Genomic DNA, 15,383 nt, shown 5'->3' with positions numbered 1-15,383 from the left:
TAAGGGAAAGTACTTGTACAAAAATATTCATAGCCATGCTCTTTGTGGTGGCCAAAAATTGGAAAATGTGGGGATGCCCTTCAATTGGGGAATGGCTGAACAAATTGTGGTATATGTTGGTGATGGAATACTATTGTGCTCAAAGGAATGATAAAGTGGTGGAATTCCATGTGAACTGGAATGACCTGAAGGAATGGATGCAGAGAGAAAGGAGCAGAACCAGGAGAAGATTATACAAAGAGACTGATACACTGTGGCACAATTGAGTGTAATGGACTTCACTACTAGTAGCAATGCAATGACTCAGGACAATACTGAGGAACCCAAAGAACACTATCCACATCCAGAGAAAGAACTATGAGAACAGAAATGCAGAAGAAAAACATATGATCGACCATATGATTTGATGGGGATATGATTGGGGTTTTGATGTAAAAAGATCACTCTACTACAAATATGAATAACATGGAAATAGGTTTTGAACAATGATACATGTATAACCCATGGAACTGTTTGTCACCTTTGGGAGGAATCATGAATCATGTAACCATGGAAAAATATTCTAAATAAAAAAGGGGGGAAATGATGAACAGGATAATTTCAGAAAGATTTGGAAAGATCTGCATGAACTGTTGCAGAATGAAATAAGCAGAACCAGGAAAACATTGTTCTCAGTAAAAGCAATATTGTTCAATGATCAACTGTGAAAGACTTTGCTATTTTCATCAATAAAATGATCCAGGACAATTCTGAAAGACTTATGACAGACCAAAACATTCTATTTTTCAGGTTAGTTTGTGTTTTTATTTTGACGTTTTGTTTTTATATGGGTATTCTCTTACAACAATAGAACATATAGAAATATGTTTTGTATGATTCTCCGTGTTTTATCCAAATCATTTATTTATTATCTCCATGAGTGGGGTGGGAAGGAAGGGAATGAGAAATTTTGAATCTTGTAACTTCAGAAAATATTATTACTTATAATTGGAAAAATAAATAAAATATCTTTTTTATAAAGAAAGAAAAGTTCCTCTTGATATGTACTTCATATAAAGGAGACAGCTTAATAGTTCAAAGGACAGAACATTGGACCTGGAGTGTAGAAGATCTGAATTCAAATCTAATCTCAGATATTTACTTGCTGTGTGACCCTGAAAAAGTCACTTAACCACTGTATGCCTCAATTTCCTCATCTGCAAAATAGAGATTACCATAGCACCTGTTTCCTAAGATTATTGTGAGGGTAAAATGAGATATTATATGAAAAAACACTTTGCAAAGTTTAAAGGACTATACAAATTCTTGTTACCTACTTCTCTACTCTTGGACATTAACATTCCTTTATCTAATCACAAACTTTTATCATTCTATCTTTCCTTGTTCCTTATAATCTCTAGATAAGAAGTAGCTCTTCTCCTTTCCAAGGCAAACCTCTCTACATTCAGCCAGAACTCTATCCTTCTTTGTGTCTCTTCCAACAAATTTCTCCTGCTACCATCCCTTTTCCATCTAATCTTTAATCATGCCTTATCTACAAGCTCCTCCCATGCTGTCTACAAACACATCCATATCTACATCAACCAACAAAAACTTTCACTTGATCTGATTATCCCTGCTAACTATCATCTAGTATTCCTATTCTTGCCTAACCTCTTTGAGAGTGTCCTTTGCACTAGATGTCTACTTCAAAGACCCTCCTTTATTTTTTTTAAACTTATCTTTAGTCATAGAATCAATACTGTGTATTGGTTCCAAGGCAGAAAAGTAGTAAGGACTAGACCAGTGATGGCAAACCTTTTAGAGACCTAGTGTCCAAACTACAACCTTCACACCACATGTGAGTGACCCACATTGCCCCCAGACAGGGGAGGTAGGAAGTGCTCTCATTGGGCTGCTGGGAAGAGGGATGGGTAAAATGAGGAATGTCCTCAGGTGCTCATGGAGAGGGGGAAGGGAGCAGCCCCCTCTGTAATACTCTGGCATGTATGCCATATGTTTGCCAACATGGGGCTAGGAAAGGGTTAAGTGACTTGCCCAGGGTCACAAAGTTAGGAAGTGTAGAAGGTGAGATTTGAACCTAGAACCTCTTATCTTCCTCCCTTACTTTTAAACCCACAGCAATCAATTTTCTAACTTCATTAGGTATTTGAAACTACCCTCTCCAAAGTCAGTAGTGATATTTTAAGGGACAAATCTAATGGCTCTTCACAGTCTTCATCTTTCTTGACCATTCTGCAGTTTTTTAACACTGTTGATAACCTTTTCTTGGATACTCTCTGCTCTCTGGCTTTTCATGATATTTGTACCCTCCAGGTTCCCCTCCTACCTGTTTGACCAGATTCTCATTCTCTTTCAGTGACTCTTTATCCAGGTTATACTTACTAACTGTAAGTATTTTCCATTTTTGTGCTCTAGAACCTTCTTTTTTTCTCTCTTTACACTATCTCTACTGGTTATCTCCTATGAGTTTAACTATCATTAATCTCTCTCCTGAAACACCACATATGCACAGAGAAACACACTCCCTCTCTGATTTTTTGACATCTCTAACTAGATGTCCAGTAAGCATGTCAAATGGAGCCATGTACCAAATAGACCACTTCCCTTCTATTTTCTCCCCTTCCTTAAGCCTCCCCATCTCCAAATTTCTGACTATTTTTGAGAATATCACCATTTTCTAGGTCCTTGGGCTTACATGTTTGGTATCATCCTTAACCTCTCACTCTCAACCTCACATTTATTGTCACATTTTCTCATTTATACCTTCATATCTCCTATACAGATACTTCCCTATTAAAGACCATCTTCTCTTGTCAGATATATTCTAGTGTTCTCATTGTTTTTCCTTCTTCAAATCTCACATCAACCCATTCTCCATAAAGCTGTCAAATTGAATTTCATGAAGTTCAGGCCTAATCACATCATCTGCATATTCCTATCAGAATATTCCAGAAGTAAAAAAGAATATCCCAGTAGCATCATTTTTCAGAGATGTTGGGGCCCAAGACTAAACCCAGAAGCATGAAAAGCAAATCATGCTATTGCTACTCACTCACTAAAACCTTTATAGGAAATCAGGTTAAAATTAATATTAAGGGCAACCTTAAAGGAAAATCAAATTTATTTATTTTTTTTAAATATCACAAGGAGCAGGTTGGTGGCTAAGGGGATAGATATCCAGGTCCAGAGACAGGAGGTCCAAGGTTCAAAATTGGTCTCAAAATTTCCTAGTTGGGTGACTCTGGACAAGTCACTTAAACCCCATTGCCTAACCCTTACCACTCTTCTGCTTTGGAACCAATAAACAGTTTTCATTCTAAGATGGAAGGTAAGGATTTAAAAAAATATCACTGAATCTAAGAGTGCAATTTAATCTTCTTTGCTTTCATTGACATTCTGGTTAAGCCAGGGCTTATGTGTATGTGTGAAGTAAGATTGACTAGGTCTTTTTGCATCCAAGATAAGTATTATATACCCCAATTGGGTCAAGAAACATTAGTCTTAGTCCCAATAATCTTCTGAGATGGAGCACTAGAATGTCAATCATTGCTGGGATGGCTAACCAATGTTGGTAAGAATGGGTGAAGGAAGATGGCAAAGAGGACAGAATAAGAAAGATTCTTCTTTTGACTATTTATCCTTACTAAATTATAGTGCTCAAGCACTATCTTCATTACTATCATTGCCCTTTATATTTTATTCCCTAGGGAAAAATCCTAATCATCCCACCATCTTTATGACTCTGTCTAGAACTCTCAGATGCTTTTAGAATGAGATCATAGGAGTGAGTCTTCTCCTTCCATCCTTTGCTAGCCAAAGAAAGGTGTTCACATTTGCCCTTACTTTTGGGGGTCATCTACTAAACTTCAGCTTTAAATTAGTGCCTGGAGCATAGAAGGCACTTAATGAATGCTTGTGATTTGACTAGACTCTTATTGTTATGCCATCATTTCAATTGTTTCTGACTTTTCATGATCAATTTGGGGTTTTTCCCTCTATTATTTTCCTTCCACAGAATCAGAAAAGAGCACTCAAATAATGATCTTTTTCAGAGATTTTTGCAGTCCCCACCCCATCCCACCCCAGTCAAATACAACTATTCCTTGAATATTATTTTAACTCCTTAAGTACTGCAGAGGCCAGGTCTTGGCATTACATTTATAAATCAAATAGGGGAGTTTGACCAGCTTCCTATAACTAGTTTCCAGGCAAAGGTAATGCTCAGAATACACAGGCCTCCTTCCTCCTGAGATGTGAGACACTTATTCTCTGAAACACATTTTTTTGTTATCTCATGGTGTGAACACACCATTTAGAGCAGAGCTTATCTAGCTCTCCCTTGACATGCTTGGAGAATTTCGAATGGGCACTTCATTCAAGAGGGTATGGCTTTTCTAATATTTCATATCTTCCTAGCTCAACTCAGAAATGATTTTTGATATTTAATGATGAGAACTCTCCGAAATCTCATTCCTCTCCTCCTCTTTCCCCTCATGTAACATGGTAAAAGATTTATTTAGACTTTGAAGTCACAAGTATTTTTATGTTTAAGAACAAAAACAAAGCCAGGTGGCAATGTGGACATTTGGGGCTCTTAACTTATAGACAAAAAAAAATTGCAAGGCTTATTTTTTAGGAGACATTTCAATGTCACAAAAGATAATTATTAAAGATAATATATCCTAAGGTGAATTCCCTCATTTGTGACTAATTTCTTCTCTGTCTCTGTCTCTTTCTTTTCATCTCTGTCTTTCTCTTCCTCACCTTCTTTTCTTGGTAAAGGTGTGATCAATGTGTTTTAGACACAGTCTTCCTATGGGACTAGACTGAGGCAACACATAAAATATATATATATATATATACATATACCACTACTGATGTGTACAACTTGATCATCTGTGCTCCAGTTATTCAGTTTGAGTTACTGACTGTAAGGGGTAAATTTTTTTAACTGAATATAAATTTAGTTGGCCGCCAGGGATTAATTCAAATCCCAATAAAAACACTCAAGTCAGTTTGGGAATTTTATGGTGTTTTAATTAATATAGAGGAAAGGAATTAAGAAGAAGAGAGAAAGAGGTATAAGAATTTCTGGCCTAACCTAAGCTAAGGGAAGTTCATAGACCTCAGCCACGAGGCCTCCTCCAAGATTAAAACTAGCTCAGCTTCCAGCCATGAGGTCTACCCTGAGATGAGGGACCTCCTAAGAGGATAGTGCTTTTGAAGGTAAAGGAAAAAGGAATCAGTCTAAACTCACTCACCTAGCATGCTTACGCCAAGACCGGACAAGAGCTGCAAGCACTCCAAGACACCAAGGCACCAAGATGCTCAGCACGATGCCACCAGCCACGTCTCAACTGCGAAAAAGAGCACGGCAAGAGGAAGTAACATTAATATATATAGACTTTTTATTCACATCACTTCCTGTGATTCACCTGTACCAATGGTAGCTTAAGCTCAACTTAGGACAGCCCAGGTGATCTGTCAGTTACCTCTCATTTGTCACTTGCTAGCACATGTCTGTCATAGGCCATCCTCCTCAACACTTAATCCTTAAGTAGGGGTGTATACATTGTAATAATTAAAATAGTTGTATGCCATAAACTGTGGCAGTTAAAAGAGTTGGGGTCATAAACTGTAGTGAGTTAAAATGTGAAGATATAATTTGTGATAGATATAAGAGAGGGTGAGTAAATTTGACCGCAGAAAATATGTTTCACTACAGTGTCTTGGTTTTTAAATCAAATATAAGGTGGTCACCAGGGAATATATTCCCAATTATGAATATGCCCAAGTCAACTGGGTTTTATAGAGATTTTAATTAACAATACAATGAGTAATCAAAGAAAGAGAGAGAGAAAAAAAAGGTATAAGTATGAAGGGCCTTAAGCCAATATGGCCTAGACCTGAGTCTTAAGAGAGAGAGAATCAGTCAGTTTTTTTATCACTCACCACAAGATTTGTCTTAAGCAAAGATGTCTGGGGAACAGAGTCTCCCCAGAGGGAGTTCCAGCCAGAGTCAGCTTCCCAAGGGACTTCTCAAGAGATCTTCAAAGGGCCTCCTCCAAAAGGATCTATCTCCAAAGATCTAAGGATCTCCAAGCCTTCTCTCGCTCAAGAGATACCTTTTCTTATATAGGGTTTTTTTTCCTATGTCACCTCCCCTAAGTTCTTCCATCTACCAATCACCGTAGATGTTTCCTAAAGGAATCTGAATTCCTGCTAAGTCGACTAATCCCCTCAGTAATTCTGAACCAGAGAAAACACAGCTGAGTCGACTAATCTCATTAAGAGAAAACCTGCCCGACCTTTATAGGTACCTAGCATCCCATTGTATAAATTCTAAAAACAGGCATGGCTCAAAGAACTCCTTGCCTTATTATAAGCATGGGTGCAAGTACTTTCATTGTTTAGCAAGGAGTTTTCTCCCCTAAAGCAGTCTTAAGTATGGGTGGAGTAGAGGTCCTCCCATTTCTGATCCTGGGGAGTTCTCACATCAAAATGGGGAATGTTTCCAGTAGGGAATTTGTTCCAATGGAGGATTCCTCAATGTGGAAATTTTTAACATTCACAAGTCTGAGAAATTTCAAGATTTACAACATTCCTGATTGCTAGACTAAGCAGGGTTGAATTAATCTAAAATTCATATGACAATGTTAAAAACAGATGTACATGTACCATTCATAAAGTAAGAAGAGAGGGGAAATAATAGGAATAATGAATAAAATAAGTAATTACAAAGATATTTATTGAGCATCTACTACATACAAATATCTGCTATAAAAACTTCATGAAATATATATATGATTAAGACATACTCCTTATCCTTAAGACATTTGTATGGTTGGAGTATTTGTATGTGTGCCTATTTTTGATTTTTAAGAATGTATCAATGTAGAGATACTAGTATAAAGAGTGTTCAGGGATATTCTGGTAAATATTTAACAATGAGCTCTCTGAAAGAAATGCACACCATATACTTTTAAGTTTAACCTGTATTGTTGATATTTTCTCTATTGTTTTTTAAACCTTTACCTTCCATCTTACGCTCAGTACTGTGTATTGGTTTCAAGGCAGGAGAGTGCTAAGGGGTAGGCAATGGGGTTAAGTGACTTGCCCAGGGTCATATAGCTAGGAAGCATCAGAGGCCTTCCCATTTCTAGGTCTGGCTCTCATTCAACTCAGTCAGTGGGCTGCCCCCTATTATTTCTTAATAATAAAAACAATAAGTAACATTTACATAATAGTTAATGCATACTAAACACTATGCTAAATAAGTTAAAATTATTTTCTCAGGGGTAGCTAGATGGCTCAGTAGATAAAGAGTCAGATTTGGAGAAAGGAGGTCCTAGGTTCAAATCTAACCTCAGATATTTCCTTAAAAAAAAAAAATAAATAAATAATTATCTCATTTGACCCACATAACAACTCTGGAAAGTAAGTACTATTATAACTCCCATTTTAACAGATGAGAAACCTGAGGCATATAGGGATTAAATGACTTCCTCAAGGTCACACAGTCAATGAGTGTCTCAGGTTGGCCTCGAACTTCCTTACACTTTATCCACTGTGTCACCTAGCTTGATTATCTAGAATTTTTAAAGTCTAAACAGTCAAGAAAATAAAAAATCAAACCCTAATTTGTTTGCTGATCTCCAAGGTGCAAATGATATCGGAGATGTAATAATTGGCTTTTTTTCCAGAGAGGTGTTTCAGGTGGTTCTAGCACCTCTTAGTGAACCAAGACTTTTGGAACACCTGGAAGGTACAGCTGTTGGCAAAATCCACAAAAACAAGACTAATCACTAACATTTATATAGCATTTCTATGTGCCACACACTGTGCTAAAACCTTACAATCATTTCTCATTTGACCCTCACAACAACCCTAGAAGGTTAGTGTTATTATTATCTCCACTCTACAGATGAGGAAAATGATTGAAACTCATTAAGTGACCTGCCCAGGGTCACACCGTGTCTGAAGTCAGAACCAAACTGGGGCCTTCTGGACTCTAGATCACTGGCTGCATCACAAAAAAAAACCTGAAAAACCGTTGTGAAAATTACTCTAGGCAAAGAAGCAATACGCAATCCTTCTTTAGATTCTACACTAGCGTTTTTCATTATTCTTGGGTTGGAATCTTACTAAAAGGCAAATTAAAAGCCATTCTCTTAAAATGGCAACCCAATTTGAAAACCAACTGGAAACTGGACTCCGGGGTGAAGGGGTCTGCCAATTCAGCTCATTGTGTAGCAAAGCAGGCACACCACCTGACTAGTTGGCTCAGCTCAGATCAGGCAATTAGGCCTTCATTACGTGAGTACCCAATTTACTCGCACATTTTAAAGTTGTAAAGTATAAAATGATTTTTTTTCATTTCCCAATTACAAGTAATAAAAATTTAAGGGAATATAAAGCTTAACTTGTCCGTTAATTGAGGGGAAAGAGCCATGCTAAATCAGTCAAAAAGAGAGCGGTCACTAAAAACTTTGATAGAAGAACTGCCAGGGGAGAGTGGGGATGCTAGTTTAATTAGTATCTGTCAAAGGGAAGAGAATGACAGAAAAAAAATAATCCTGATTAATGAAATCATCGGCATAACTTGAAAGGAAAGGTGAAAATGAACATCTCTCAGCTGACACCACCTTGCCAATCTTTACTTCAAATTTCTGGAATCCGTTTTTAGACCCCATCAGACCAAACTGTTCATCTAGCTCCTCAATTAACTTCAGGCATAATTAAATGCCTTCAAGGACCTGCTTCTGCAAGGACTGAAGCTCTAAGTCAGCAAGAATGGGACCTGCCTGCCCGCCCGCCTGCTTGGGGGGAGAGGACAGGATCCAGCTTCCCAGCTTTCAAGGGGAGATGGGAGAGAGACTGCCAGCCCTGTTCTATGCTATTTCCCAAATCGTGTATGTGTAGACCAGGGATGCTACTAGGATTATCTCACGACATAAATGGGAATCCGGGAACAATACAAATTTGTACCATTACAAGCTACTTTTAGGGACTGAGATAGATGTTAAAATGTTCTAAATTATGGAGTATTTTAAAGCAGAAGTTCCCAGTATATAAGGTAGTGAGGTTAGCATGCTAGAGTAGATCTTCACCTGAGTTCTAAATTTATCTCCCATCAACTAGATACTGCTATGTGATCGTGGGCAAACCGCAGAGCCTTTCCATTTTCTTATCTGTATAATGGACATCATAACAGCACCCACTTTCAATGTTGTTGTGAGGATAAAGTGAAATCACATGTAAAATACTTTCAAAATCTTAAAGTGTTGCAGAAATTCTATCATCATCTTTAGACAGTCAGCCATTAAGTTTTATTGTAAGAGTCTCAATTCTTTATCTACACACATAGAAATTATATTTATGACCATTTTAAGATGTATAGGATATCATTATGATAAATGCAATTAAAAATGCTTAAAAGTATTACTTAACTCATAGTAAATTTTTGACCATTGTGGTTTTTTGTTTGATTTTGATTTTTTGTTTTCTAGTCAATAAATATTCAGCATGCATGCATGCATCCATCCATCCATCCATCAACAAGCATTTGTTAAATACCTACTGTATGTCGAGTACTAAGGATTCAAAGACATCAGATAATCCACAGAATTACTTTATTATGTCTACATTTTTATGTCATTGAGGCCTCATATGCAAAAACATTGGAAACAGCTTGAGAATATTTTTTATTCTTAAAAAAACAGTCAAGAGAATTTTCAGTGAATGATTTTTGCCTTTGAAGTAAGCTTGGCATCCCTCTCCAGTATTATTAAATATTCTACAGACATGCTTCAGAATAGTTTTGCTTTCTTTGTTAATGTCATATTCATGCCACAGACAAATGACTGGTAAGTTATCACCTCTGACACTCAGTTTTCTCCAGGCCCACTTACAAATTAACCTTTATATAAATACTAAGATTTGAAAACTGTAGGCACAAAAGGAAATGCTCTGTTTCAAAAAAAGGGATTCTCTGATAGATTTGTTTCCGTCAATGTGAAACTATCACCACCAGTCTCAACTTTCCATAGAAGATGAAACAGAGTAAGAGATCTTATCAGGCTGCCATGGAAATGAATTTAAGTTGCAAATGTTTGGGAGTACCCTGATAATTGCACTTTTCAAATCATAGGTATAAATTCAATTCAACAAAAAGTGCTAGATACAATGTTTAATGACAGGATCCCTTCCCATTTTTTTTAAACTTTATTTTCCATCTTAGAATCAACATTAAGTATTGGTTCCAAGGCAGAAGAGCAGTAAGGGGTAGACAACTGGGATTTAGCTAGGAGGAGTCTGAGGCCACATTTGAACCCAGGGCCTCCTGTCTGTCTCTCAATTCTCTGAGCCACTTAGTTACCATGATCCCTTCCTTCTTATAAAAGTCATTTAACCATGGGATCTAGAACCAGAAGAGACCTTAGGCAATATCTAATCTAATTCTTAAGTGACTATTGAGTTCATAGAGATAGTAAGTAATCTGGGAACAATTTGAACCCAGGACCTCTGACTCTGAAGATAATTCTTTCCATCATGATATTTGAAAAGTTTTAAAAGTTCTATGCGGTGCAAGGCATCAATGTGGTTATTATTATTGTGCTATTATATTGGGCATTGGGTGGATGTGACAAAAGTTTCCTTGGGGGGAAAAAGATATTAAACTCTAAAATGAGAAAAGTTCAGTGATCATTTTAATACCATCATTACACTTCATTTAAGAGCACCCCATTCAACTACAGGTCCATCTATGGAAAGAATTCTACACTTAAAAAAGAAGATGAAATGAACAATTAAAAGGTAGGATAAAAAAATAAATTCCCCTTGGAAATGCAAGAACATGGCGTGTTCAAATGGCAACTGACAGAGTGAGGTGAAATCTCTCACAATTATCAGATTGGTATGAGATTCAGAAGGGGGAGCTGTCTAAGAAGGTCTGGGGAGAGTATAGCTAGAAGTGAATTTGTGAAACCCAGCAAAGAAAAATAATCACTTCTATAGTTTTCTCCCATCAGAACCAATTAGCTCATGGAACAGGCACAAAAAGTGGCAAAACCCTTGTTGCTTGAGGAATCCCCACCTGGAGAAGAGTGGAGCTCTGTCAAATCGGAAGCCTAAAAATGAACCCAAATGGACCAGTGAGAATTAAGCCTCTTTCTCACTAGAAATACTCCCCTTAAATAAGTGTGACTGAAGTCAAAGTCTATTGAATATAGTTTCCCACTAAAACCAGATGGTTTTCCTAATTCACTTTTTATAGTCTTATTCCATCCCTTCTAACCTTTAACATTTCCTCCTGCATTTGGAGACACCAGAGACGGGAAAATTCCAAACTCACCCCAACCTACCACTCTGAGTGTTAAGCAGCTTCTATGCCTGGACAAGGTCTCATGTTAAAAGAGAACAGAAAAGCTCACTAAGCCAGATTTGTTCACTCTGACACATTTCTGTAACATCTCAGCAGAGATGGGGAGAGTTAGGAATATTGATGGAGGTTGGCAGGACTGTAGGGAGAGGAAGGATGGAAAAAGAGACAGAAATTTATTTTTAAGTCAAAAATCATCTAAGCCACAGTTGAGGGTTTTAAAAGTAAGTGAAGGGTCAGTTCATTGAAAGCAAGAGAAAGTCTTTTTTATGAGTAAAATAAATTATCTCTTCAAATAGATGGTAGTAAAATGTTAATGGGGGCACAAAATAAATATGGGCAATGGCATGCATGGACCATGTTCCCTGAATGCTAAGCATGGAATGAGCTTATTCATAACCTTCCCTGACTAAAAGTAGTTACAAACACACCTTGCTTTCTTTTAGGCTACCATACTGCTTTCTTCTTTAGCCATTATGATTTCTGCATGTGATCAGATGGCTTATCCTTGTTTACTGACCCAGCATCCCTAGCACTGCCTCATAAAGCAGAACTCCTGCCCTGTGTATTGCTGGATCCTGTCATGCCTCATTCTTCACTAGTTTGGGGAAAGGTTTAGCCAGTCTAGTAAACCATTTTGGATGAACACTCTTCTCTGCTTTATAATTTAAAATAGATTATTTTCTTTTCCAATTAGAATGACAGGAAAATGCTGGTCTATTGGCAGTTACTGTAATGATTAAAATTTAGGGAGATGGGGAGACTGAGGCAGGTAGAAGTTAGTTTCTCTCTGCAAGGAGTATTATATTTTTTAGAGGCTTATTAAGGATTAAGGATTAAAGAATATACAAGTAAGAAACATGTGCCTAGGCCAGAGGCTTAGACAAAATAACCTCACATCATGGAAGAGACGCCTCTGCTCCAAAATGGAAGTCCAAAAGCCCCAAAAACCTTTGCCACCAGCTTAAATCCTTCCTCCATCTCGGCCCACCTCAGAATTCCCTTGAGATTACAAAGCATTTTGGGGAAGTGGAGCAAAGGCTTGTGGGGATTGTAGTCCTGTATTCGAGTCTATTTTTTACATCACTATGGTAACCAGCAGCAACTTACTTCTCTTTTAGAAGAGTGGACACCAACCCCTAAGACTTCATTTTATGGACCCCAAACCCAGCCCTGTGAAATAGAGAGGGTGTACACTATATCATAAAATGCATGTAAATATATACGGCATGAGGGTTTCCATACCTGTGGCTATGTGAAATATTCATGAGAGCCTAGTCACAACTCACTTTATGAAACACAAAGGTTACTTTGCCACAGAGATCTACACAATTTATTTGAGTTGCAAAAGAAAACCAAGAGTTGCTTTTAAGGCTAGACTTTTCTTTTATGGAATAGAATAGAAATGAGTACTAGAAAAGAGAAAATATAAACTCCCTTGAGCAAGGATTGTTGAATTTTTTTTCTTTGTTTTCCCAGTGCCTAATATGGTAATTAGTAAATGATTAATATAATATGTTTTTTTTTAAATGCTTAAAAGTGAGGGATAGCTAGGTGGCTCAGTGGATTGAGAACCAGACCTAGAGATGGAAGGTCCTGGGTTCAGATCTGGCCTCAGACACTTCCCAGGTATATGACCATGGCTTGCCTAACCCTTACTACTCTTATGCATTGGAATAAACACACAATACTGATTCTAAGATGGAAGGTAAGAATTTAAAAATACTTTAAAAGTAAATTGCTTTCTCATAAAAAAAACCCAAACAAAAGATTCTTGATGACTTTGAAATGTGCAAATGCATTTATTTTTTTAAAAATCCCACTGGTTGACTGGAATTACAGTTGAAAAATCATGAGCTTTATTTATTCTTTGGTCCAAGTGACATTACTATTAGCATATATGCCAAGGATGCCAAACACAGAGGAAAAGATCCCAGTATACCAAAAATATTTGTAGCAGCCTATTTTTGTTGTTTTTGTTAGGATTTTTTTTTTGTAACAAAGAAATAGAATCCAAGCAAGCGTTCACCAATTAGGAAGTTATTGAACAAATTTGTGGGATATAAATGTAATAGAATTTTATTGTGCCACAAAAGAAAAAGAATATGAAGAATTTAAAATAAACTTGGAAAGATTTATCCAAACTGGGGCAGTGAAATGAACAGTACCAGGAGAATAATTCACACAGTGACCTCAATAATGTAAAGGAAAAGAATTGCATTGGTCTTTAGAACCCTGACCAATGAAATCAATAGACTTCCAAAGACTGATGGCAAAAGTTACTTTTCTTAACATTGCAGTTACATCATGATAGCCTCTTCCCTTCTGCCCATTATGGGAAGAGGTGGTGGCAGAGCCAACATTCTTTCTTCTTCTGTACCATGATACCTCTATAGATATTTAATACGGCTTTCAGTATCAGATATGAGTAAGATGTATGTTTTACTTAGCTTTACTTCTTTGGCACAAGGGAGGGTTCAGTAAGGGCAGAAGGGAAGAGGCTATCATGATGTAACTGCAATGTTAAGAAATATTTATTTAAAAAATACAAGAGTACTCTATTATACAAAACAACAAGATTGTTCATATTATAAACATTTACATCTTTCTTTTTTTTTACATTTTTTCTAATGGATTGCTGTTAGTAGGTGACCTCAAATTATTAGAGATAGCTTGTATAAGGGTAAGAGGTCTATTGGAATGGAACTGGAGTGGAGGGGTGGCAAGCTTATCTATATATCCAGTCGACTAAAATAAATTCAAAGAGATAACTTAAAATATGAATTCAACCAAGTAGCCACGAATTTCAAACAAAAATCCCCCAGATGAATGGATTAAGTTTGTGAAAGTTCATTTTGAGTTACTGGAAAACATGCTAAGGTCATACAGATTGGCAATATAAGATGATGGGAGCCCTTTGCCATTCCAATCCTATTTATAAGATGATTCCTTCTCAGATCTATCACAGCATTTTAAGGAGTGCTGACTCTATAAATTTAGACTTTTATCAACAGTGTTTCAATAATGTTCAGAAAATAAACTTCACAGGAAAACCTCGGGTGTTCAATTAGTTTTAAATGTTTTAGGGCAGAAACTGAGATAATGAAATTATGAGGACCACGGCAGCTTAACGCTTTGCAGTTCACATGAGATTTATGTGTTCCAATATAACCCCGAGCTATGCATATGGCATAATAAAAAAGAATGGATTCCTGGCTGGGGTAGAGTAGAGAATCTGACTGTACTAGTCTCAGCATTGGGTCTTTGTCTGGATAGAAGGACTCGAAAATGCTGCATCCTTCCATTCTCCCTCTGGACAATAAACTCCTAGGACAAATTCCTTCAACTTCCCTGTCTCCCTTTCACAACCCCAAACCATAGAGAGCATTCACCAAAAAATCTAAAGTAAAATATAGCGTCTTTCACAAGAAGAATTTCCTCTCCATTTAAATAGCATTAGGCTCACAGGGGATCCTGTGGGAATTACTAGTCTAAAAAAGTCAGGGAAGAAATGTCTGGCTCCTTCCCAAGTACTGCAAAAAACAAGAAGGAACCAGCTTGCTTATATGAATTTTCCAGAGTTTCAGTAGGAAGTGAAGGCTAAAGTGATGATGCTGGTCTTAATGTCATTGACCTCCTGCCTCCTCCCTGCCTGTTTGCTGGTCCTGGTTGGGGTCATGTGCTTTCCTCAGATGGGAGAGGTACTTTTTAGAGAGCCCCATCCAGCCCCAAGTATGTTTTAGGGTCATTAATCCACAGGATGGCTTAAGGAAAATGGAAGGCTACCAGGAAAACTGGTTATCAAGGTCATCTCTCACAGCATACTTGAGTTAAAAGAGCAAATGAAAAGAGGTTTCTGATGGATCACAGGATTATATGGTTTTACAACTAGGAGGTACCTAGTCTACAACTCTCATCTTCATAGATGAAAAAGGGAACAGAAGTTCACAGCGGTTTATAAATTTGCCCAGCATCACCCAAGTTTTAGGGGGTTTTCTAT

The 15,383-nt window shown here is 37.2% G+C and overlaps 1 pseudogene; it reads left to right on the top strand.

The window, feature by feature from the left end:
• Window positions 1-5,269: 5,269 nt before the first annotated feature.
• LOC100619575 (purine nucleoside phosphorylase-like) overlaps window positions 5,270-15,383 on the top strand; it is a 50,995-nt pseudogene continuing 40,881 nt past the window's right edge.

The sequence above is a fragment of the Monodelphis domestica genome, chromosome 8 (genome assembly GCF_027887165.1).
Source record: "Monodelphis domestica isolate mMonDom1 chromosome 8, mMonDom1.pri, whole genome shotgun sequence".
Taxonomy (NCBI): domain Eukaryota; kingdom Metazoa; phylum Chordata; class Mammalia; order Didelphimorphia; family Didelphidae; genus Monodelphis; species Monodelphis domestica.
Note: the sequence above shows the minus strand (reverse complement) of the source record. Positions and strands in the feature narration are given on the sequence as shown.